The following is a 25,197-nucleotide window of genomic DNA, read 5'->3' on the forward strand; positions in this document are numbered from 1 at the left end:
GAACTTTGTGTCATTTCTCTGCTATCCCTTTGTTTTATAAATTTGTTGTTTGCATCTGTATTGTGGCTATGAGGAGATGTTAGTTGCCTTTATTGCTTTCCGGTTAAAACCATATTCACGTACATACATTTTATCCAACGAAGGCAGTTGTACCTTCATATCAAAATTCAGAGAGAACTTGTAATTGTCATTACAAGTGACTCAACTATTGGTCCTCTTTTGTCTTTCAGTTTGGGCATTGCGAGTCAGTTTTAAGGATTCTTTAAAGAAGGACAAGTGTGTTCACCAACAGATTTTTGGCGACTTTGTTGGGGACGAAAAGATTAGTGTTTTCCTATTATATATAACAATGCCTTTCCATAAATAAGGCTAGCAACTCTATTGAATTAAAATATCTCAGAATGATGGCTAGAGGCCTAGCCAAGAAAAACAACCGACTCAAAAGAAGATACACACCAACAATTGAAGAAATTAATGTTGAAGATGACCCAACACTTCAAACTTTTTGGAATGCTTTCAAAGAAAGCATATATGAAGTTGAGAATAAAGGATTGAATCCATCTGAAGATTTCAGATCTGCACTGTTGTTAAAAAGTGTATATCAAATATATTATCAACTCAAGAACCTAGAGCAAGAGACTCATCAATTGCAGGTTGTGGTAAAGAGACCAAAAGTGCTGAAAGAAGATGAAGAACCGATGTCTTATAACTTTTCAGTTTTTGGTGGGCAAGATGTTGTACAGACTCCGACTGAGTGGAATGACTTATCAGCACCTTGGGTTCAAATCCAGCCAAATAAAAGAAGGCTTCCACCGAATTTCTAAGAAGTGTTGGCTCAAGATGATGAGAAGCTTCATGAATTTTTAAATGCCTTCAAAGAAAATATTTGTGAGGCAAAGAAGAAAGGGTTACATCCTTCTGAAGACCACAAATCTGCACTGTTGTTGAGGAGCATGCACCATAGATACTATCTACTTAAAGATCTTAAGCAAGAAACTCATCAGTTGCAAGAAATAGTAGAAAGTTGAAAAAGATTAAGGAGAAACTTGGAGATGACGAATATTGTGTTCTTTCATATCCTCATCTTTCATATAATCTTAGCATCATGGATGAACAAGATGTTGTGCTAGTAACAGCGCCACAGAATCTGCATCAGGATGGAAGTGAGAAGCCTAAACATCCTTTGACATGCATGCAAGCGGGTCATGTTGAGCAACCTGAAAAAGAAGCATTCCCAGAAGAACATAAGAGTGTCAATGTTTCTGATTGGTTCCTGAAGAGTTCATGTGATAATCTACAGTGTGGAGTTGAAGATGTCAATGGTAATGTTACTAAAGTTGATACTGATGCTTTTGTTCATATTTTTGGTGATGCAAAGAAAGGTATGAATGCTGACATATATGCACCTCCATTTCCTCTTGAATTAGAAACTTTTACTTTTGACATTGATGGAAAAGATCAAGAAAAGGATAGTATTTTGCATAAGGCCACAAAAGAACCTTTAGATTGTAATCAAGAAATGGAAGTTTTCATTTTTGGTGATGAAGTTAAGAGAAAGATTGAAAATTTGATGTTCATAGAAAAAATTAATCAATCAGATTTGTGCGTGTTGAAGCCTGGATGTTTATCTTTCAAATTTCTTGATCAAGAAAATGGAGAAGAATCACAAAAGAAGGTAATATACGCTTTTACTCCAAGAAATTATTTTCATGTAGAAAATATTATGCAGATTGAAAAGATTCCATTTCAATTTCTTGAGTTTCATGTTGATGATTCAATTGATAAGAATGGAATTAAAGAATATGATGATTTTCTGATGGAGTTTGATGAGGATATGAGGAAAAAGCATGGTACTTTTAGTTATGATTTTATTTGTCTAAAAAATGAAGTCGTCATCTCTGTCAAATCTGACCCTATGCTGGAAGAATACAATCTTCAAAAGTTGCAGTCATCAGTGGCATGCATTGAAAATGGTTTATCCTGTGATCAAAAGGAGGAAATCTTGGTCTTTAACATTCTTTCCCACTTCCTGATGAAGTTAGTAAACCCATAGTCAATGTTGAGCCGGGTCATTTCATAGAGGTCATATATGAAACCAGGAAAGAAACATACTATGATCTGGAAGTTTTTGATGAAAAATGGTTATTTGGATATGAGTGTGTATACAGATTATTGCTGCATTCTGTGAATCTAAGACTTAGCAGTAAAGCAGTCACCCGAAGGCCGTTATTCATAGCTACATTTCATGGCCACAACCCATTGCAGAGGAAGGGCTCATATTTTTCCCAACCAATTAATGGTTTCACTTGAGTAGCTTGGTATACTTCCTGAGGTAAGGGGCTTTTCGCCCTATGCATTTTTGCAAATAAATTTTTGTTGTGTTGAAGGTTTAAGTGCTTTGGCATGTTTAGCATTTCGGTATGCCCAGTTCCCCTCCGCCCGCTACAAACAATTCCCTGTACTCATTTTTTCTCCTGACTCTGTAACCCAATGGACTATAGCACTAGTCTTTGCCAGAATATATTTCCAGAGACTTTATGGATTCTCTTCATCCCTTGTGGTCCTCGTCCCCAGTCAGAGCCATTGTTACCCCCATTTTTGTTTTCGTCGAACCTTTTGATTGAACCTCACGCGGGAGTTCGACGATTCAACAGTTCGGCGGTTCAATGAAATTAAGGATCCGAAAAGGGGTAACCAGTCATTATTTCAAGTTAAACTCAAAAGACCTTTGAATGCCATTTGTGATAAGGTACTTGGCATGAATCACCGAAGTTTCCAAATCGGGCCATTAAGTATTCAAATTGTGGGACCCTTGCCAGCATGCTTGTATATACAATTGCAAATTATGAAATAACAAAGTTCATGGGTTATATACGGACCCGAGGAAAACTATTGGAATATGTTTTGAGCTCAGTTACCGATTCTTGCCTAAATTGCCTGGGTCCTGGTCCTGGTCCCTGCCCGGTCCTGGTCCCAGCCTGGTTCGCCCTGGGTCCCACCCGGGTCCTGCCCAGGCGGCTGGGTTCCCTGTGGGTCCTGTCACGCAGGACCCACAGGGAACCCAGCCGCCTGGGCAGGACCTGGGTGGGACCCAGGGCGAACCCAGGAGGACCCAGGTGAACCCAAGCCCGTGGGTTCCCAAAAACGGGGCCCACGGGTTAGAAAGCAATTAAAAACAATTAAAAAACAATTTTTTTAATCTTATTTTTACATCTAAACCCTAATCCGCCCCTCTATGATGCATTTCATGCATCAAAACATGCATTCAACCTATTCTACTTGCATTTATCTATTATCATTTATGTATCATTGTATGGGAAAGTTACATTGTATGTTTCATATTTGTATGTTTGAACTGTGAACATATATAATTTTGATGTTTGAAGTTTGAACATATATATATATATATTAAAAAAAATTTAAAAATATATATATATGTACGGACGAACCCGTACCCGTACCCAATTTTTTTTTTTTTTGCCGAATCCGCGAATCCAAACCCGAATCCGAACCTGAATCCGAACCGGAACCGGTAACTTAGGTTTTGAGTATTCGGAATTCATTATAGTCGGCACATCAAGCTCTATTACAAACTCTGAACAAGCTTATGAAGTTCTATTTCTGAGCAACTTTCCGACTTGGTTCGCACTTCTCATTTGGACCCAATGGATGTTGTTATGCTTGACATCCGGGATGTAGTCAAACATCGATGGACGCAAAGTTCAAAGTCTTAATCAGATTGAATGCTCCTACCGCCAGTCTCAAATGCCTTTAAGCCCGATGTGATTCCAAAGGAATGCACCTTCACGATATATGGCCCGAGCATAAAATCTATGCCACCACGGTCCAAAAACAAGGTGGCGCAAGTTAAGCAGGATAAGGAAGTATGGAAGCAACGGATTACTCATATTGGGCTTCCTAACTTTGCGGCCATTCAGAACTTCTCCACAGCTCATCTAGAGTGGAAACGTGTCACCACCACAACACAGAACCAGCTTGGAGGTTCCACATCACATCATCAACCCTGATCGTGCCAGCAGATTTCAGCCTCTTGCTTAGTTTCTTTGGATATGTTCTAGAATAGTTTTAGTTATGCAAAAACTGAATTTTACTTTAGGGCAGGGTTAAGTGACTGTGCGTTTCAAAGATAGTTAGCCTAAGTTGGCAATATAAATGTTTTAAAATGACTTTGAAAATGCACGAGAATTTTCTTGGGGGATTTTCTATTGTAAGTAGGGAAGAGAGGAATGTATTTTCTATTTTTGGGCATAATCATGATGCAGGAAGAAAGATGATCTTTGAGTCATTTATTTTGCATTCTGAGGAAGGAAGAAATATATTTCAGATCTGTGTGTTTGTGTGTATTTCTTTTGACTGTAATTTGGCCATCGAGTCATTACAGTTATTCTCACGATGTTTCCTAGCTCATTCTAGTTATGCATGTGTTTGTTGTAGAAACTTTGATTTCTTACTCATTCATACATCTTAAAGCAAATTATTTAATCTTTTCCCTCTTTGTTGTGGGTACTTGGAAAAAGAATTTTGTGTCATTTCTCCGGTATCCCTTCATTTTATAAATCTATTGTTCGCATCTGTATCGTGGCTATGAGCATCTGTTAGTTGCCTTTATTGGTTTCCGGTTAAAAGCATATTCAAAAAACATACATTTTATCCAACGAAGGGAGTTGTACCTTCATATCAAAATTCAGAGAGCACTTGTAACTTGTAATTGTCATTACAAGTGACTCAACTGTTGGTCCTCTTTTGTCTTTCAGTTTGGGCATTGCGAGTCAGTTTTAAGAATTCTTTAAAGAAGGACAAATCTGATCACCAACATGTTGAAGACCATTTTTGAGGAGTTTTTTGAGCAGTTTCAAGGGGCTGCCATTGAGGTTGTAGGTCTGTAACACCATTGTTGCAGACTGTCCTTAGACTTAACTCCATTTCCAGCCACCTTCTAAGTTGGGTGATTTCATTTGGAAGGAATTTTTATGCCATTTTTGGGTCATTTTTTGGGTTTATCATCAATATTTAAGGTGCTGGTAAGTCTGAAAACTCCAATTTTCAGACTTGTCTTTAGACTTTTTTCATTTACCAGCCCTATATTTATACCCAATTATGATTGTTTTGACCTTGGGAAGGTTGTTTCCATTACATATTTGCATTCTACGTGGCTGCAACATGATTTTAGTGACTTATTTTAAGTGTTGCGGGTTGTCTTCAGACTTATTGGCAGCCATTAGAGATCTTGGAAAGGTGTCTTCAAACATTTTTTGAGTGAAAATCAGACTTTTCACACCTTTCCTAATACATTTCCAGATTTGATATAATCCTATGACCTAGATTTTCAATGAATTTTCTAAGCATGCTAGTGTCTTCAGACTTAGTTAAGTCTGAAAATGATGATTTTTAGAGGTTTTATGAGGGTTTTGACCCTATACTTATGTTCTATTTTCAGAATTCATTAAAAATGTAGATAAAAATCCTAATTTACATTCCTAAAAGTATCTAAGTAATAAGAAATCAGAACTTGTCTAATTCTGAAAATAGCTATCAAGAGGATTTTTATTTTTTTTTCTCAGTTACTGAATTCTAGCTTCGTGTTGGAATTCCACGCAATGCAAACATGAAGGACAAAACGAAGGATTGGTATGAGGCGAAAATCAAATCGAAGGCGGATGCATGCAAGACTATAGTGAACAAAGAATGGATGATCGATCCTAGGCCTCATCATTCCAAAGCACCCAAGACACTCATGTGCACAGATTTGAAGGAGGAATATAGCGACTTGGTATTCCTACTTAACTGAGTGATGGTGATGTCACAAGGTGCAATATATCATGGATGGATGTTCTATTTTATCCAGGATTGTCTGAGAGGAACAGTGATAAATTGGTCAAAGATCATAAGTGACAATCTGGATTTTCAGCTAAGGAATGTGGAGAGATCCAAGTGATTCGCCATAACTTCTTACTTGGTGTATATACTTGCACGATTCGTTACTTATAAAGGATTGATACGTAGAGGTGAAGTTGGGAATGGACAAGGGCAATACAGGAGTTATGAATGTTATCCACAATTGAATATGTATAGAGTTGAAGATTATAAGAGGTTGAACGATGCATTCATCATTTACATTATGAAGATGTTGCAAGGCGGAATCCACAAGAGGTTGTCCAAGGAGGCGACAGAGTTGATAGAACAATACGGATCATGGTACGTACAGTTTCCCACTTTCACATACCTTACGATTCATGGATTTCAGTCCGAACCCTACAGGCTTCCTAGGTATCCTACAGATAGAATGATCCTATTGGAGGTGGTGAGACACCTTCTAGAATATGATTCCATCCAAAAGGATAAGCATACAACGGTGATGACATTTCCTATGAAGTTTTCCATTCCGCTGCTACAACTAGTATGGTGATTGAAGAACTTGCATTTGATCGCCTTGGAAAGTACAAGAAGAGAGAAAGGTTTGATCCACATAAGAAGGTTGGAAGGATCAGAGGAGATAGATTCATACACAAGGTGGGCATTGAAGATTATTGGGCCAACTTGATGGATGAGCAAGCAGTCAAGAGAAGAATGTGGTCCAAAATGTCTGTAGATTTCATGAGAAAGTGTGAACTCTTTCTCATTCCTGATCAGGTGTTGGATGATCAAGATCATATTCATCCACAATATGAGAATGAAATGAAGAAGGCTATCCTATTGCCTAATTGATCAAAAAAAGAAGTAACAAATTTGAATGAATTGATGAAAGAAGTCCTAAGTTTCTCCAGAGGATGGGTAGATAGACACATGAACAGGTTAGTTGATATGGGTGTTATCTTCACATATGATAAGATGAAGCAGGAGGAATCCTTTTCAGAGGATGATTAGAAGACAATCAGTGACATAAGGATTCATGCAAATGAGGAGAGTCAAGCTCCAAAGCGAAGGAAGAATACACCAAGAGAAACCAAGGCTAGAGGGAAGAAGATTGAAGAAGTAAAGAAGAAGCAAAAGCCTAGCATTCCTTCGCCCTCAATTTCTTATCAATTAAGGAGATTGACATGTCGGAGCAGAATAAAGAGTTTGAACAATGTTCTAATACAGTGATATTGCTGGAAAATACTCAGGAGATGCATGCCACAGCTACATCCGCTCCACCTAATGAAGATGATGATCAATCGGGGTCTCCCACTGTCCTTTTGGAGGTTAGCTTGGGAAAGAATGTGTATGATTTGACTAAGGATAATGATGATGATGATGATGATGTTATCTTAGCACTAAAGGAGCTTGATCGGGAGATGTGTCTTGATGACAGAATGGAGATGACCGCTATTCCTAATTGGCTGATGAGGAGCATGGAGAAAAGTAAGAAGATGATAGAGGCGCAGCCCATTGATGATATTGATGACTACCTTTCTAAGAGTAATCAGGAGAAAGAGCCTAGGAGGGCTGAGATACTTTCACACATAGCTAGAGATGAGACTGGAATGCGGATTGCACATGTGACCGTCCCTATTGGTGATGTGACTATGGATGCAGCTACTCCCATGGATTTCCAAATCACTTTGGTTGCCCTTGGACGAACTACAAAAGAGCAAGAGTTCCAAGAACTCAATGATACAATTCAAGTGATCAATGCGAGGGTGGATAGAGAAATTGAAGAAAAAGAGAAGTACAAAGAAGAGAATATCAGACTTAGAGAGTATATTGCAGGGATAAGGCGTGAGAATCTCGCCTTTATTTCTCCTATTGCAGTTGATCGTGGACTACATGCAGATTATGAGGCAATGAGAGATACACTCGAATTTGGAAAATGGATTGAAGATGTAAAGAAACAGACTGATGATTTCCTTACTCATTTTGTCCAAGCATTTGTCAGGACAATGGCACTCATATTTAGGATACAACATTTGGAGGGAGTTTGGGAGGAATTCCAATCTATTCAAGAGAAGACTATTCCCCACCTCAGAGTGTTGAAGAGAATTAATATGTCCGCGTTGATCAAGGAGAGAGTTGTGCATGATGGAGATAGATATGATTTCCATGGCTGGTATTGTCCATTAGCCATGAAGAAATCTACTTATGAGCACGCACAAAAGAATTGTGCAGAGATGGAAGGATCGATTCAGGAGATACAATCAAGGATCCTTGCATCTATTGAGGAGTTATTGGGAGTGGATGTCAGTGAGGCCAGTGGTTTACTTAGCAGAGTTGAAAAATAAGATGAAGTTCATGTACTTCAATCAGTTGGATTCTTTGAAGAATCAAATAGACGATTTAGTTTCCTTGTTGATTCATGTCCATAATTTGCAAAAGCTTATGCCAGATTGGGAGAACACCTTAGATGCTTGCTCGGATGCGTTGGACGTGATTAATTTGTAGTAGGATGCCTTACCCTGCATTTCCATGGAGGAATTAGATTTTGTATTGGCTAGATTCTTGGAGTATGCTATGAGAGAGAGAGACATGCAGGACGAAATCTTCTAGAAGATTCCTTACTTGATGATTGGGCATTATTTCATTGAGTCATATGTTGGTGGCTCCATTTTTTATGTAAACCCTAATTAGGGCAACTTTAGGGCATTGATGGCATGATCTTGGCCCTTGATTTTGATTGAATCTTGGCCATCCATTTCAATTTGAGACTCTATATAAACCCCATTGCCTCTAATTTGTAAGAGAGATTTTTGAGAATTGTCAGTATATGCTGCAGATTTGAATACAAATCATTGTTCGACTTGATGGTGATTTTTATTTAAGTGTTGCATTGCATTTGTGGTTCTCATTGCCTCCAAGTTAGATTAGAATTTTCTTTCAAGTATTGTTAGATTGAATGAAAGACTTATTGAATGCATTTGTGTGGAATCCATTTAGTCCATGCCAATAGCCTCTTGTTGACTGTAAGTGTGTTGTGTGGTCAACTGGAATTTTTATGCACACTTAACTTCAATTGTTATACGTCCATTGTTATGCATTAATTTGAATGGTATCAATGTTTGATGGTAATGGTTTGAGCATCTTTGAGATATACCTTAGATGATTGCACTAAACTTGTGTTAAGTTGTTCGATTTGATGATGAGACATTGCCTACTAGGATTCCAGTGAATCATTCACCCCTTTTCTTGCATTCTAGGCTTTAGAATATAATTCCTAAACCCTATTCCTTTTGCCCCTTTTTTTAAAATCTTCGTTAGATTAGAATCAAAAGCTGAATTGCAAAATCCTAAGTCTTCAGCATTCCTATTCCAAATCTGATTCATAAAAAATCTTCAAATTGAACAATTACTTAAGTCCCCAAGTGAAAATAGCAATTCACATCGACCATTGAGTTACCCACATGTCAAAACCTGACCGTAGAAACCTTGGAATCATTTTAGTTGATCAATCCTTTAGCATCTGAGGTGATTTTGTTCAAGAGAGGGTAAAATACTTTGGTATTTTATTCTGTGTTCGTATGTGCGTAAAATACACATCAACAGTCCCATAGATGGCATACTCGCCGATTACTCACCAAGCTAAATGAATAGCGAGCTTTATCACCATTTAATCGCCAGAAAGGCTCACCAAATTTCTAGCGAGTATTCACCAGAAAGGCTCACTAAATCCAACTCAAAATGCAATGTCCCCACTTTGAAATACAATTTAATTATAAATGATAATAATAAAATTAAAATTAAAATATAAAAGAATACAATTAAATATAATTAAATTTTAATTAAGTTAATGAATGGTCAAAGGTATGAAATGAAAAGTTGTGACTCCCTCAAACATGAGATATAAAAGGGAGAAGAGAACCTCATTTGAGGGGGATAATATGGGAATCAGAAGTGCAGATCTGATTGTGAAAGGTTTTGTCCCTTTCAAAGGGCAGAAATAATAAAAAATTACACTCTTTCAAAGGGTACTACTGGTGAAAGGGTATGTCTTTTGCCAAAGGGCATACATGATGAAGGGGTGTGACCTCTCCCTCACATTGGAGGATATAAAAAAGGAGAAAGTCTCATTTGAGGAGGACATCCAAGGGAGATCAATTTGAAGAATAATATATTATTCCCAAAGGGCAGCAATGAAGAGTAATGACTCATCTCTTATGAAGAGGTGTGACTTCCCACAAATGAAGATATAAAGAAGAGATTAATTCAATTGAGAAGGGGGAATTGGAGGAACCATCCATAAGATCAAAGAAGACAAGAAAGTCAATGGATCAATATCTAATATCAGAATTAATAAGGATGAAAATTAGCAGACTTTGATATTTACAAAGGCAAGATTCAGGGCAATCCCAAAAGGGGACATTACACAAAAACTCGGCCGCGTTAGAATAAAAGGGAGTTAGGTCAAAAATGACCCCAAAAAGCCAAATTTGTGGGTTCTATTTGTTATGCAACAAAAAGAAAAACCTCTAGAGTTGCTGCCACCTGCAACATGCCATTTCCAGCACATTTGCATTGATGAGAGAAGATTGAAAAGGATTTTTGGCAAATTTGGAAGGCGTTTTTGAATGGATTCATCACCATTTTTTGATGACTTCTTCTGATTTTTTTGGACTTTTGCTGATTTGAAGTCATTTATATTGATATAAATCAATTTTATGCTATTTGTTAGTGATTTATGTATAATTTAGGTTATCTTTTGCATTAAAAAATTAATATTTATGCTTTCACTTTGTATGTGAAGGTTAAATACATCTTATAATGGCAAGTAGAGAAGCTTTTGGATCAACTTCAGCCTCAAGCACCGCCCCTTGGTGCCACCTACGATTACAGGCACTCGTCTTGTTGGAGCTAGAGACCCTACCTTACTCATCATGACACCAAGCCCTATACCAACACTACCAAAGAGATAGAAAGAGAGATGAATGCACTACTTGCATTCGCTGAAGAGAAAGAATTGCAAAATGAGAGGACAAGGGCAATCATAATAGCATCCATAGCTAGTGGTCATGGTGCTCAAGTCCAACAAGAATTAGATGAAGATACTACATGTCAGGGCACGGTGGGCTTTCTTCGTGGTCCACGCACCCAAACCAAATCCACCAGCACATCATCTACTTCAAGTAGAGTGCAAGCGGTAGCACCTACACCTACACACATGCCACAGAGTTTTTTGTGCCCAAAAATACACCTAGAGCACAACCATCATTGGAAACTACAAGGTGGAATAGGGAGGTGCATGAACATGCGAGTATGGCATGTGCTGATTTTTGGTACTTCAATAGCATTACTTTCAATATGGTGTAGCCCTTATTGGGAGAATTTGGTAACTGCATTGAGAGTTGTGAGAAAAGGCTATAAGGTACCTTCTTGCAAAGACTTGAGTGGAAGGTTAGTTAATTTATATTCTATGCTAGTTTATACTTATAGTAATTTATGTTAAATTTTAGCCTAAATTTATGTTGAATTTAGGCTATCTTTTTGTGTTTAAAATTAAACTTTTGCACTTTCACTTTGTACCTGCAGGTTGCTCGTGAATGCAACTAAAAGGGCAAGGCTAATAGTGGAAGAACAAAGGAAGGAATGAAAAAGTATGGCTGCACTATTCTTTCAAATAAATGGATGGATGGGAAAAACTGCACCATTATCAATTTTTTCATAGCTTCAAACAGTGAGGTTATTTTTTTGAAATCTGTTTATGCCTCTAACAAAGTAAAAATTGGAGCAAAATCGTGTCTAATATTGGAGGAAGTTGTAATGGAGTTGACATAGAAAATGTGGTCCAAATCATAACTAATAATGCAACAGGATATGTGGTGGCTGGGAGATTGCTCCAAGACAATCATAAGAAACTTTTTTGGACACTTTTTTGGACACCTTGTGTAGCACATTGCCTTGACCTTCTTTTGGAGAAGATGGGCAAACTTGATTGGATGACACCGGTTGTAGATGATGCAAGGAGCATCACAAAATTTATCTACAATCACCCTTGAGTTCTTAATTTGATGAGAGATCACACCCAAGGGAAAGAGTTGATAAGATTGGGGCTAATGTTGCAAAGCATTATTGGTTCATTGACTTCTTTGAAACAAATATTTGTGAGTCAAGCATGGCTAGACTCATCTTATTCAAAGAAGCTTGAAGAAGAGAGGGTTGCAAGCATAGTCTTTGACAGCCTTTTTGCACAAAGAGCTACGGAGATTGTGAAGGTAAACTCAAAACTTTGAATTTAAATTCAAATTGAATATTTATTTCTTTTCAATTTGTCTTTCATTATAAATTTGTAACTTTAATCTTATTGTATTTGTAAATTGTAGGTGTTGAAGCCCTTGATTAGAGTTCTTTATTTGGTAGATAAGGATCAAAATCTAACAGGTGTATTTATGAGGTCATGGATAGGACTACAGAGTCCATCGGAAATTGTTGTAAAGGGAACCACCTCAAGTTTGATCCCATATGGGAGATTATTGATAGGAGGTGGAATAATCAACTCCACCAACCCATCAATACAACAAGGTACTTCCTCAACCCCAATTCTTTCTATTCAGAATCCTTCTTAGATCCTAGTGGAGAGGTTATGGAGGGCCTCACAACAATCATTTAGAGGATGACACTCTAGGTTGAGGTGAGAGACCTCATTGTCCAAAAATTGGAAAGTTACAGGACTAGAAGGGTTAGGCTCTTTTCTTCAAAGCTAGCTACCTGAGGAAGAATCATTTAGACACCAAGTATAAAATTTGGAGTCCTTGTTTCACATGCATCTTACAAGTTACAAATTTCAAATTTACAACTGTTGATAATTTGACCATGATAAAATATGTCTTGGCATTGCTTCCTAACTCTGTGTAGTCTTGGTGGACAAAATGGGGTGCGAATACCCCAAATATCCAAAGATTTTCCCTTCGCATTTCATGCCAACCTTGTAGTGCATCTAGTTGTGAGCATCATTGGATCTTGTTTGAGGCCATCCACACAAAAAAGACAAACAAATTAGCTCAAAACAGCCTCAATGACCTTGTATTTGTACAACACAACCTTCAACTATGCACAACATGGGTAAAGGACAAATCAGAGGACACATTGGTTTGAATTAGATAGATCCTTGTAGTGATTGGACAGGGCAAGATGAGCAACCTTCGTTGTTTATTGAAGATGAGATTCTTGATTTTGAGAGGCAGGCATTGGAGAATGTGGATGCAGCAGGAGATGTAGGATTAGATGACATTGATGAAGCTAAGGAGTCATTGCCATCTACTACCACGTTGGAGGTTGAGCCACTAACTTCCATGCCAGGAGAGGAGCCACAATAGATTCCAAGGACTAGAATGTCTACTTCTCCCATAGTTTTTAGAAGAATAGGGAAGAAGAACATGTAAAATGTTGTATTTACTTTTAGCTTTACCATTTACAATTTGTCAACTATCTATTGTATTAGGCTATCAGCCATCGGGATTATACATGATGATGCGATTTTGTAGTCAATTTGCATTCAAATCAATCAAATTTAATAGAAAACATGTTGGCACTCATTTATGGACTCACTAGATACTTGTCACTGAATTTTCCAAAAAAAAAAAGTGTTGATAAAGAAAATTCAGCAATTTTTTAAGTTGTCGAGCTTTTTGCTAAGTCAAATTTTGGGTTTGTCGCATGTTTGCCGAGTCTAATTTTTCCAACTTTGTCTAGTTCTATGTGGCTGAACCTAATAAAGTGTGTTTTAGATGGTTGTTAATCCTTAAGAATCTCATTGTTAATGTGAAGTTGACATCCTTGGGCATTCCTATTAAGAACTACCCTTCAAATTTTAAACTATTGAGCATCTTTTTTAATTGTTTTCATGATTTCCAGCTTTGGTTGTCTTTTTTAGGGAATTGTGTGGGTTGGGACAACAAAGAGGGTTTTTATTGGTATGAAATTATTTTTGGCTATGTTCAAAAGTTTCCAAAGATTCTTAATAAGCTTTAATTGGTTCATATTAATAAGATTATGTGGCATATCTAGAAAGCTAGGAATGAAAAGGTCTCTGAAGACAAAAGAAGGTGCCTTACTGATTCACTATGTGAGCTCACTCTTATGAATATTCCATGCAGGTTTCTATGGTGTTAGAAACTCCAAAAGACGGGTTTTTTATTCTGCTAGAGGAAGGTCTTACTCTGGTCTACAAAAAAGAGGTGAAAGGGGCTTATATTTGGCCCATGACATGAGCAAACTAATTGAGGAGTTGGAAATCCAAAGAGAGTGCACTAAAAACAATAACATCAGCATTCTGGACAAATTTGAAAAAGTCAATTATCTTAGCAATGTCTAGTACAGAAACAGTTAAATATGTGATGATTATTAGTACAGATCTGGATCCTATAGATTTGGCTAAGCCTGCTATTGGGACTTTTGAATATGATGATTATTAGTACAGCAAAAACTAAAAGTGCTGATGGGAATAGTTTTATGTTCTTCTTTTGTCTCTTGAACCGGTTATACTAGAATATGTTTTGATCATTTCGATAGCTCCTACTACTGATGTGGACTTGTTTTGCGGATGGTTGGTATTAGTTCCGAGCTGTTAGTGTATAGTTGGTCTTTGGTGACTTTGACCTCATATTGTACCTATCTTTTTTTAATTATTCTCAATATTAAAAAAAAATTGAAAACCTCATTATTTTATCACAAGGAATTATGCCACTGATTTGGGATCAATTAAAATTCTGGAAATTATTTAGGATGAATTATATATTCTAATTTTCAACAGTTGTAGATCATATCTGAGCATGAATCTTAGCATAGGCTTGGATTAAATTCTGCATTTGTCTTAGTATTTAAAATAAGTATTATATTCTCGAAATTATTATAAATCATCAGCATAGTATGGATTTCAGTTTTATATTTTATTTTTAGCATTTATGAATAGGTATTATGGAAATTAACATAGATAATCAGCACTTTCATATTTTACTTTCAGTTTGCATACCCACAAAAATATTATAAAAAGTTGCATACTCTGCAAGATCACGATTTGGGGACATTATAGTAATGACAGATTCGGCACAATTCATATTCCTATTTCCAATATCAGTATTTTGGTACAAGTCTGATCATTCTTCAAGAAGCAGAAAAGTCATGCAGTCCTCTAGCAAGTTAAGCACACCATATGAGCTCCTAGGGTTTCATGAATGTTGCAGATTCATGGTTGTTACCCATGCTTTCTGATGATTTTGAACATATTTTTGCAGTCTCAGGGATTCTAATCTGAGATGCAAATTTAAGAGTAAGATCTTAGGGTTTCAGGGCAGCTATCAGATGTTTCAAACTTCAAAGTTTCATTGCATATTTTAAGGATAATTTATTGTGTGTCCATTAACACTTTCACCAAAACCTTGTTCCTAGGGTTTTTATCATACCTTTAAACAAGAGATTCAACCATGCCTTTTCAACTTTGTTAAAAACTGAAAACCTTAGGCAATGGTTTTCACTGTGTGGACAGACACAAATAGATAGGGTTTTCAGATTCAAGGTATCAAAATTGAATTCTCAAAATTTCAATATTTGTCGAGAGGATTCGCCAATTTCAATGCAAATTTTTTTACCAAAATCGCCAAAGGTCACACGTGCAAATTACTTTTTTAGCAATGTCTATTTCCAGTGTTCTATTTTGAGTGACGAATGAAGGCCTATTTTTGGGCTGCTTTTCTGAGTTTTATTTTATTAATTATTTTATGATAGATTTGCTTTAAATTCCTTTAATCCACTTTTTTCTTAAGCTCCTTTGATAGGTTTCCTTTAAAACAATTTTTTTGAGATATTTAATTATTATTCTCAGATTCCTAAAAGCTATTCATTCAACCAATAAAAAAATGCCTTGCACACAACAATCAAAATGGTATATGATGCTATTCTTATGCCACTAAAATATTGCCCCCCATGTTATATTTATGTTCACACTACTATGTTACTGCTTTCATTAATTAAATCAAAAAGCATATCATATTGAGTCAAGCTTTGTATTGATAACACTCATCTAATTCTTGCTCTGCATGCATCGTAGCTTTAGAAATTCTAAAAACATGTATTTTCAATTGATATTCCTTTAGATTTTGTTAGCAATGGATTACTAGTTTCTATTTTAGCAAGTAGGAAGTTGTTTGTGTTTAGATTAATAGTTTCATCCTTAATATCCAAAAATCTTGTCAACAAGTCACAATTGTTAATAGTCTAGTGTATGTATCCGACGAAAAAACATAATCATTTTCCTTGATGCAAACCCCCTTAGTGAAATTTTGTAAAGTGTACATATATGTATATTATGTTGATAGTTTTAGGTTGAATTGGATCTCAAGGAGCTTTCCCTCCTGATTGGAAGAGAATTTTAACCTCACACATTGTTCTATTGTGTGTTGTTTTGCAAAAGCCAAACTAAAACACTAATATAAAGTAAATATCTCCTTAAACATAGGCCCAAAGCCTCAAAATCTAGTTGTTCCAACACAAACTTTATTTACTGAGCACCTAAGGCCTGTTGGTACCCCTACAAAATTCCATTTTAGGCTTTCCATTGTTAGTTAATTGTCATTACATCTTCAAAATCACATCAAGAACAAGTCATCTATTGTTCATCCCATCAAGTGGTTAGGGGTGTCTTGTCTTGGGTCTTACCAACTAATGATTTTGTGGGAGAACATGATCATGACAAAGTAGAATATGAGAAAATTGATGGAGGGCAAGGATAGAGGAATAAAGGACCAGCAGCAAGAATAGCAAACAGGGTGAGACGTTTGTGACTAGTTCATCCACCATTCATAAACTAAAATAGAAAATGAAGATAGATGTGCTAATTCTTTGGCTATACCATATGAGATCCATGCCCAAGACTCAACAAAAAGTGGCATGTAGAGGAGTGATTTTTTCCTAGTAATTAGTTGATGATCTCCACCTAAGGTAAAAGTTTATGTTTTCCAGTTAAAAACCAATATTGATGCAACTTCCAATTGGCAAATTTATTATGAAATGGCAATCAGCAATTGGCAAGCCCTTTTGTGAACTATGCACCTAAGTTATAAGGCTAAAGAAACATCATGTGTAGTGCACCTTTTGGGTGGCTTCTGCCCAAGTAAAAGCTGGCAAGAGTTTGAGGAATGTGCACCAAGGTGATGAGAGATGGAAAAACCATTACAAAGTCGTGCCAATCGTGGGAAAAGACAAGTGAGATACCCGACGAGAAGGAAACGAAGCCGAAACTTCAAGTCGAGCACAAGTTTTGAGTGGCACTGTCAAGAGCAAATGGCACCTTAAAAGTGGAAAAGGGCTTAGTGATCAGCATCTAGGAATAGGATAAATGTAAAATGTTTCAAGTCAACTGAAGCAACCTTTTCAGCTAGCAAAACCCAATCAAAACCTCACCCAAGTTAGAAAAATGGCAAAGTGAATTGAGATCTCCACCATTCAAACATGGTGAAAGGATTATGTATATGCACCTTAGTAAAGGAGAAAAGGAATCAATTTGGAGCACCATTGGAGGTGGGAAAGCCATAGTGAAAATATGACAAGAAGTGAATAGCCACGGTGAAATCTAACCAACCTCGAGAAATAATAAACAAGTAAAAATCACGCTTTTCAGATAGATGTGTCAATAGAAAACCGTGACAATGAAGTGGCAAATGATTAGTGAAACTGCAACTTAACAAGGCATGATCATTAGTGAAATGTGCCAATCTCACATGAGGTTTAGCTATCAAAGTGTGGCACACAATCTAATTGGCAAAGCAAGTGGAAAAGTATGCTTTAAAGTTGGGAAAGTTGTTATGAAAATATGCTAAAGGTGACAGGAATGTTAGTGATCCGTACTAAAGCTAAGTCACTAGGAACACGTGAAATAAGGCATGCTTTTGGAGTGTATCAACTAAGTTAGAAAATGTGGCCAATGACTAATAAAGCACAACAAACATTTGAGGGGAAATTGACAAGAAGTTAGGTACACTTTTAGAGTGGCACAATGACTCAAATGTTATGCCTAAAATCACAAAGGTGGCCATAAGTTAAGTGATCTCCACCAAAGGAAAAAATAACAAATATGAACTACACTTTCCAGTTGGCTCTGCCATCCAAAGTTCTTGTAGTCACACTTTCTGGCTAGCTTAGCGATGGCAAGACTCCTTCAAGCATAGGAAAATCCAAATTCCAGTGTTGCACATTATCACGTGGTCATCAAGGATTCGGTGTTCACAAGAAAATCCATCAAAATTTGAAACATTTCTACTTTTACAAAGTGCTTTTTTTGTAGGTATGCCGTTCCAAGGAATGGTGAGAGGCACTAAAAAATCCACATTTCTACTTTTACAAATTTGCTTTTTCATAAAGTTATTTTTTGAGGCGTGTTGATGTGTTTTTTATGCACATGCGAACACAGAATAAAATACCCAAAAAGTATCTTATCCTCTCTTGAATAAAATCTCTCGGATGCTGAAGATTAGCTTAAGGATTATTCGAGAAGACTCCAAGGTTCATGTATGTAGGGTCACTACGTGTGGATAAGCTCATTGGTTTGATGCGATTGTGCTAGAATCACAAGGGGACTTACATTTGAATGCCTGAATGCTTGATTTACTGGAACTTAGATCATCTGATGTTACAATATGGCGATGCTTTTGATCCTAAACTAGCTAGAGTTTGAAAAAATAGCAAAAGATGAGGGGTTGAGAGAGTTTATTCTAATCCTAAGAATGTAGGAAGATGGATGAATGACTATATGGAATCCTACCGAGCGAGGTCTCACCATCAAACTGAACAATTTGACACAAGCTCAGTGCAATCTTCTAAGGATGTTTCAATGGTGTTCAAATCATTACCATCAAACATTGCTCACCATTCAAGTTAACACATAAACAATGGACGCATAATAATTTGAAATTAAGCTCATATCATTCTAGTTGACCATGCAAGGCACAGTTGCAATCAACAAGAAGCTAGTGGTATGGACTAAACGGATTCCACACAAATGCATTCAACAAATTCCTCCATTCAATCTAAGTTATTTATCATCTAACGTGAAGATCCAACAAGAAACCATGCACATTGTAAAGAAACAACGCACTTCACCATAACTTCAATGAAAATGGAGTTCATTTACAACTTAGGCAACAATTTCTGCCTTCTCCTCCTATTCTATTCTAACTTCTATTATATTCTCCTCTTGCTACTAACTATTCGCTATTAGCTAACTATTAACTATTCTCCTCACTATTAACCTTTACAAATGAAGAGTTTGAGCTTTATATAGAGAGCTCATTTACAAAGAACGGCCAGGATTGATTCTCCATCAATGGCCAGGATTTTACAATGAAACCCTAATTAGGGTTTGTTGCAACAAACTCTCCTTAGCCAATGAGAAAATTACGTTCAATGAGTGTGGACCAATAGATATCAAAGGTAGGTGTCTCGGAGTTTGTGCCATCACTGGTGAGTCAGGTACATTGAATCAGGACGTGCTAATGTGGACTTCATTGATTGGTGGAAGGGATGATTGGGCTGCCACCTCAATCTTGCACTTGTAAACTTGATTTGATTCATCATCATGCAAGGATGTTGAGAGATATCTCTTGATACTCAACATTATTCAATTGCTCAATGTGATGACGATGATGAGAAGCAAACTTTGATTAAGTCTTCTTAAAATATTTGCTTCTTCAATCATGCTCGATGTAGGTCTTGTGATGAATTTGGTTGACTTTCGCTTGCTCATGATGTACTTTGATGCAATTGGTTGAATGTAGCTTTTCAATGTACTAAATTTGATTCTTGGATTCCTAAAGGAAATTCAAGATTGTCAAACATTCTTCCATCATGTGGGTTATCTTTTCTTCATATTCTAGTGCCTTGAGGTAGTTGAGTGGATTCTTCCTTGCATCCTTTGATCTCTTCATGTCATCATGATGTGGTGGGAATCTTTGAATATCTTGAGATCTTCTCCTCCTTGATGTTCTTGTGTTTGCTGATGAAGCTTCTTTAAGGCATCTTCCTTGTATCTTGTTCTTGGTGTTGAAATTCCCTCTTCTTCCAACCTAATCCTTTTGATCTCTTTCTTTACCTCCTGCAAAACAAACAATTGAGCATCAACACACATGATTTATAGTCTTTTCCTATTTTGACTTGATCTCTCATTCTGATTTCATGTAATTTTTCACTAAATTTAATCAAAAGTTCATGCTATAGGTGTAATTCGGTCAAATTAGGAGACACTGTACATATCTTCAAGGAATTTCAGTCTAAATCATGGGCAAGGTATATGGAAATTTTGCTTCAAATCAAGAGCAAAGGACATGGTTTGATGTATACTTATCATTCAACCTCTTACACTTGCCTTTACTTTACTCAAACCTTAAGTGTTTTAGTCGCTTTAATGCTGAATTAGCCTTCAAAAAGACCTTAGGAGTAATTTCACTCAATGCCCTTGACAAGGTACACTCCAAATTTCGCTCTAAACCATCAGCAAGGTACATACATGACCTTAGCAAAAATTTGCTCTAGACCCTCTGGAAGGTACATGTCCTTGGTGAAGAATTTCGCTCTGGGACCTCAGCAAGGTACATATCTTCATGAAAAGTTCGCTCTCAATCCTTAGCAAGGTACAGGGTCCAAGTAAGAAATTTGCTACATGTCCTTAGCAAGGTACACTACTTCAAAATTCGTTCTAGGACCTCACTTGGAGAAATTCGCTCTTGATCCCTTGCAAGGTACATAACTTTGTGTTGAAATTCGCTCTAGGACCTTAGCAAGGTACACATGATAAAATTTGCTCTAGGCCTTGTGTAAGGTACATGGTTTTGAGTTGACCCTTAGTTCAATCTCTTCCTCTTTCTTCTACCTCATTAATTTGAGCCTTAAGTTTTCCAATCTTTCCACATGAAAGCATCATCAATTTGACCCTTAAGAACACCTATGGAGGAAATTCGCTCTATGACCTTTGGAAGGTACATCACTTGGTGAAGAGAATTTCGCTCTTGATCCTTTGGAAGGTACATGTCCTAAATGCAAAAATTTAAGGACACAATTCATTCAACCAAGGTTTACTCTTACAACTAGAAATATGATCAGATAACACAAGAAACCTAGGCATGATCCAAGGGGTTCTAGATCTACCTTCATGCTCACAACCGACTATCTTCACTCCACCCTAAGGAGATCAATTTGACTTGATGACCCTCTAGCTACTAGAGAAACTCTATTCCTTCAATGCAAAGATTAATAGCAAAGACTCTAAGACAACCTAGAAAGCAAAAAGTGGGGGTCCCCATTTTCAATGGGGTGATGTGTGAATACCTCACAACAAGGCGTAGTCCTCAATTTCATATACATGGGTAGGTCTTTAACAATTTTCACAAGCTCCCAAAAAATTGACCATATTTCAAAGACCCCAAAAAGATTTTGACAAAATTTGCAAGTCAAAGGTATTTTAGATTTTCAAAAATAACTTAAGCAATAAAAGTTGTATTTTAGGAGAGATAGATTTAAGTTTTTTTATTTCCTCCTTTAGTAGATAGGGATAGAATTGCTTTAAAGCAACTATTTTATGGAAATATTTTATAATTATTTTATCTCAGAAAGCTGCCTCTTGAGAGCTTATAAATAGTAATTAGTGCCTTGAACATATAATTAGTAATGATAGTCAAAGTCAAACTTGTGTTGTAGAAGTTGTTTTCAACAGAAATTATTGTTTTCACATATTTTGTGATTTCATAAAATAAATTGAATCTAGTAACTTTGTCAAATTTAGATTTGATGATTATTATTCATTATTAAGTATAGGCTTTGCATGCTAGTTAGAAAAAAAAAAGATCTGTAATCATATTCATTTGTTTAACCATTTTCTATTGATGTAGATTTATTGATTCCTAATTTAGCCAATACTCAACATTCATCTGCATTTTCTTCAACATTCATCACTGTTGTCTTCAAATCTTTGTTTACAGGCAAACATCAGTCTTCCTTTTAGCTAGAAAGAAGTTATCTTTGTTTGTGCTTGATAGTTTACCCTCATTTAAATATGAAAATCTTGCTACAGGGCTTAATTGTTGATAGTGCAATGTCTGCATCTAGGGCCAACACATAGGCAATTAGTAATTTACATTTGAAAGGAAGCTAAGGTGTGGAAATGAGAGATGAATAAAAAGTACAATATAAAATAATTTGCACAAAATTAATAGCATCATCAAAATCATTCACCAAAACACACTAATATATCCTAGGAAAATCATTTCAGGAAAAAACTCTAAACCAATGGATTGATCAACAAGAATATCAGATACAATACAATTCAAGCAAGCTGCCATAAGAGGAGACAACGCAAACACTCAGATATAAAGTAATACTAGCAACATAACAATAGCTACAAAATACACGAAACAAAATCCATCCCAAGCACCCAACAAATAGAGAAACTCATACATTGAACCACCAAAGAGGAATTACAATACCGTGAGGACTGCCCAAAAGTGGTATCCAAGTCCCCTAGTCAGATTTTAACACCCACATCCCAAGAGAACTTTTAACTTATGCCCTAACTTTCAAAGGTTAAAAACTTTTGATGTGAGAACATAATTGAGCCCCCTTTTTTCTTTAAATGGAAGATCTCAGAGACATTCACATAACTATAAGCCGCTTTAGCTATTTAAAGGCCATTTCAATAATTTTTGAGGCTTAAAACAACCTCTACAGCCCAAAAATTGCATTTAAAAATTAGGATACAAGGTTGAGAAATCTTTCCGAGCATTCTCCGACTTGTCGAACACCTTGCAAGAGCAAAGGTAATACCAGCACTATAAATTATCTACTAGGGGTTAAGAGGCCCATAGACTTACTACATCACCTAAACTTCTCTATTCTAACTGATTTTGTCAAAGTGTCTACATCATTCTTCAAACTATCGACTTTCTCTAGCAATACTCTCCCATCTTCAACCATGTCATAGACAAATGATATTGTACATCAATGTGTTTTGTCAATGTGCGGAAGGTCAAGTTCTTTGCCAAGCTGATGGCATTTTCACTATTGCAATACACTCTAGTTGTTTTTTCATGCAACTATACATTTGAACATAATTACAAAATCCAAGTGAACTCTTAACAAGCAAGAGTAGCTACCATGTACTCAACCTCTATTGTGAAAACAACCACAACCTATGACTTACTCATCTAACTCACTACACTACCAAATAAGATAAACACCTAGCTACTGGTAGACCATTTGATGTCGAGAATTATTGTTTGTGTATCATCAATTAGAGGATGTTCCAGATTTTTGCCTCAACCTTAGAATGGTGGTTAAGCATTTACAAATCAACAATTCCAAGGGCCATCTTGAGGTAACCAGCTCTTTCGCCATTCCTTCTCTGATGAATGGCGTTTTGAATAGGTCTACTAAAAGCATGGAAATCATTCATGAAATCACTTACCATCATCTAGAGGATTGTATACTCCATCGTAACTCCTGCTCTAAAGAGAAAGCGGTGGCAAGTGTGATAGGGAAGGGCTGTCAGTGAATGGGAGTCACTAGACCAGTTTAGGTTTGATGGATCTCCTTTGTTTCTTTTCTGTGATTCTTAGAGTACTGAGGTTGGTAGTTTTTCTTTGAGTTTTTGTATGTTTGGTGCTCAATGCTCTGGGTTGGGGCATAATGCTCCTGTAGCAGCCCGTGTAAGGCCTAGTTTTTAATCCTTAGTTTTTCTATGGATGAGGGCTCCAATAGACTTCTCCATTAATCTATCCACACGAAAAAAGGATTTGGTCATTATCCTCAGCAACAGAAGATTATGCCTTAATTGTTTCTGGAATGGAAAAAATATATATTTCAGACAGTTTCCAGAGTTAACTATAAATACTTTGAATAAACAACCTTCGATATTAAGGACAGGGGCATTTTGATGGAAGAAACTGCTAAAACACAGTGCAACCCCAGTAAGTCAACTGTTGAAGTTCATGCACTTATTGGTTGTCTCAAACTACAGAGAAATACTTCCATGACTTAAAACCCATTTCTCTACATTTCGAGGAGTATACAAATATAAGAATGTCCCTCTGGTCTTATTCAACAATTCCATCTTCATACCAGCATCAACAATAAATCATTTAAAACAATTCAAATATGGAAGCTGACATCCTAAGGCCAAAGGTAAGAGAAAACCTACAGCCTGGTCCAGGGAATATTATGTCCTGCCTTTGGAGGACTGGGAACAGGTTTATTTGAAACTCCTGACTTCTAATCAAAAGTGACCCTAAAGAAGAAATTGCGAAGGCATAAAGATGCAAAGCACTAGTCATAATCATATTGCCCTGCACGTAGCCTACAGTGATATATATGGGTTACCAAGGCAATCGCCCTCACAGTTGTACTTCTGCTAAACCTTCCAATATAGGATTCAATCCTCATCTAAAAACAACTCAGAGATGAATAAGAAAGAAAATTAGCAGGTACACCAGCTCAGTTAGCCCGATGTCATACTTTCTGAATTGAAAGAATCCAACTGACAAAAGAGAAACCATATAGCAGGCAACCTAGCGCTGCAATCTAGTTTCAGCTCAATTCTCAGTCAAAAGAAACGATTTGGATCCACACTAGTTATCTTAAGCTATGTGCACTATATCCTAATGGCATAGCGTCCAGAAAATGATATTCAAGGCAGTATTAGCATAGCATACCTTGTTACGAGCATTAGGAGATGATGACTCTGCTCTGACTAAATGCCCATATCAAGATCAATCCAATCCCGGCATTCGCAAACTTCATAGCCTGAGCACGATTGGCTTCATTTATACACTGGACGGATCTCTGCACGGAAATTGGTAAATCCCAACTGAATGAACATGGATGGATATGATGATGTGTAGAAATGAGGTTGAGGGTGATTGATTAGACAAGATTTGACCTTTGTACTAAGAAATTATATTAAATGGTGAGGACTATGTGGCGAGTCGAGCATTGCAAAAGGTGGTACCTTGTCTAGTAGGTAGGCTAGCTAGGTAGATATCCAAACAAGACAAATGCATACAAAATGCTAATTCCCGTTGCCCCCTCCCTGCCTTTTCATTCATCTTGCGTATTACCTATTCACACTGACTACGCCACTCCATTTTTACAATGTCTTTTCGAAATAGCCAACTCTTTTTTTAATGACGAGTGTCTTTTTCAGATATTGAAAAGCCAACTCTCAAGTTTGTAGAGCAGAAAGAGGTTTCAAGTTTTTTTTGGGTTCAAAATATATTTATTATATGAAAAATATATTAT

The 25,197-nt window shown here is 36.7% G+C and overlaps 1 protein-coding gene across 1 annotated transcript in view; it reads right to left on the reverse strand.

Annotated features, from left to right (window-relative positions):
• LOC131067533 (probable protein phosphatase 2C 40) overlaps positions 1-24,984 on the reverse strand; it is a 153,515-nt gene extending 128,531 nt beyond the window's left edge. Inside the window, exon 1 of the mRNA XM_058002574.2 lies at positions 24,612-24,984. The gene's annotated coding sequence lies outside the window, so the exon portion shown is untranslated. The remainder of the gene's footprint in view (positions 1-24,611) is intronic.
• Positions 24,985-25,197: the final 213 nt, after the last annotated feature.

Source organism: Cryptomeria japonica, chromosome 10 (genome assembly GCF_030272615.1).
Source record: "Cryptomeria japonica chromosome 10, Sugi_1.0, whole genome shotgun sequence".
Taxonomy (NCBI): Eukaryota; Viridiplantae; Streptophyta; class Pinopsida; order Cupressales; family Cupressaceae; genus Cryptomeria; species Cryptomeria japonica.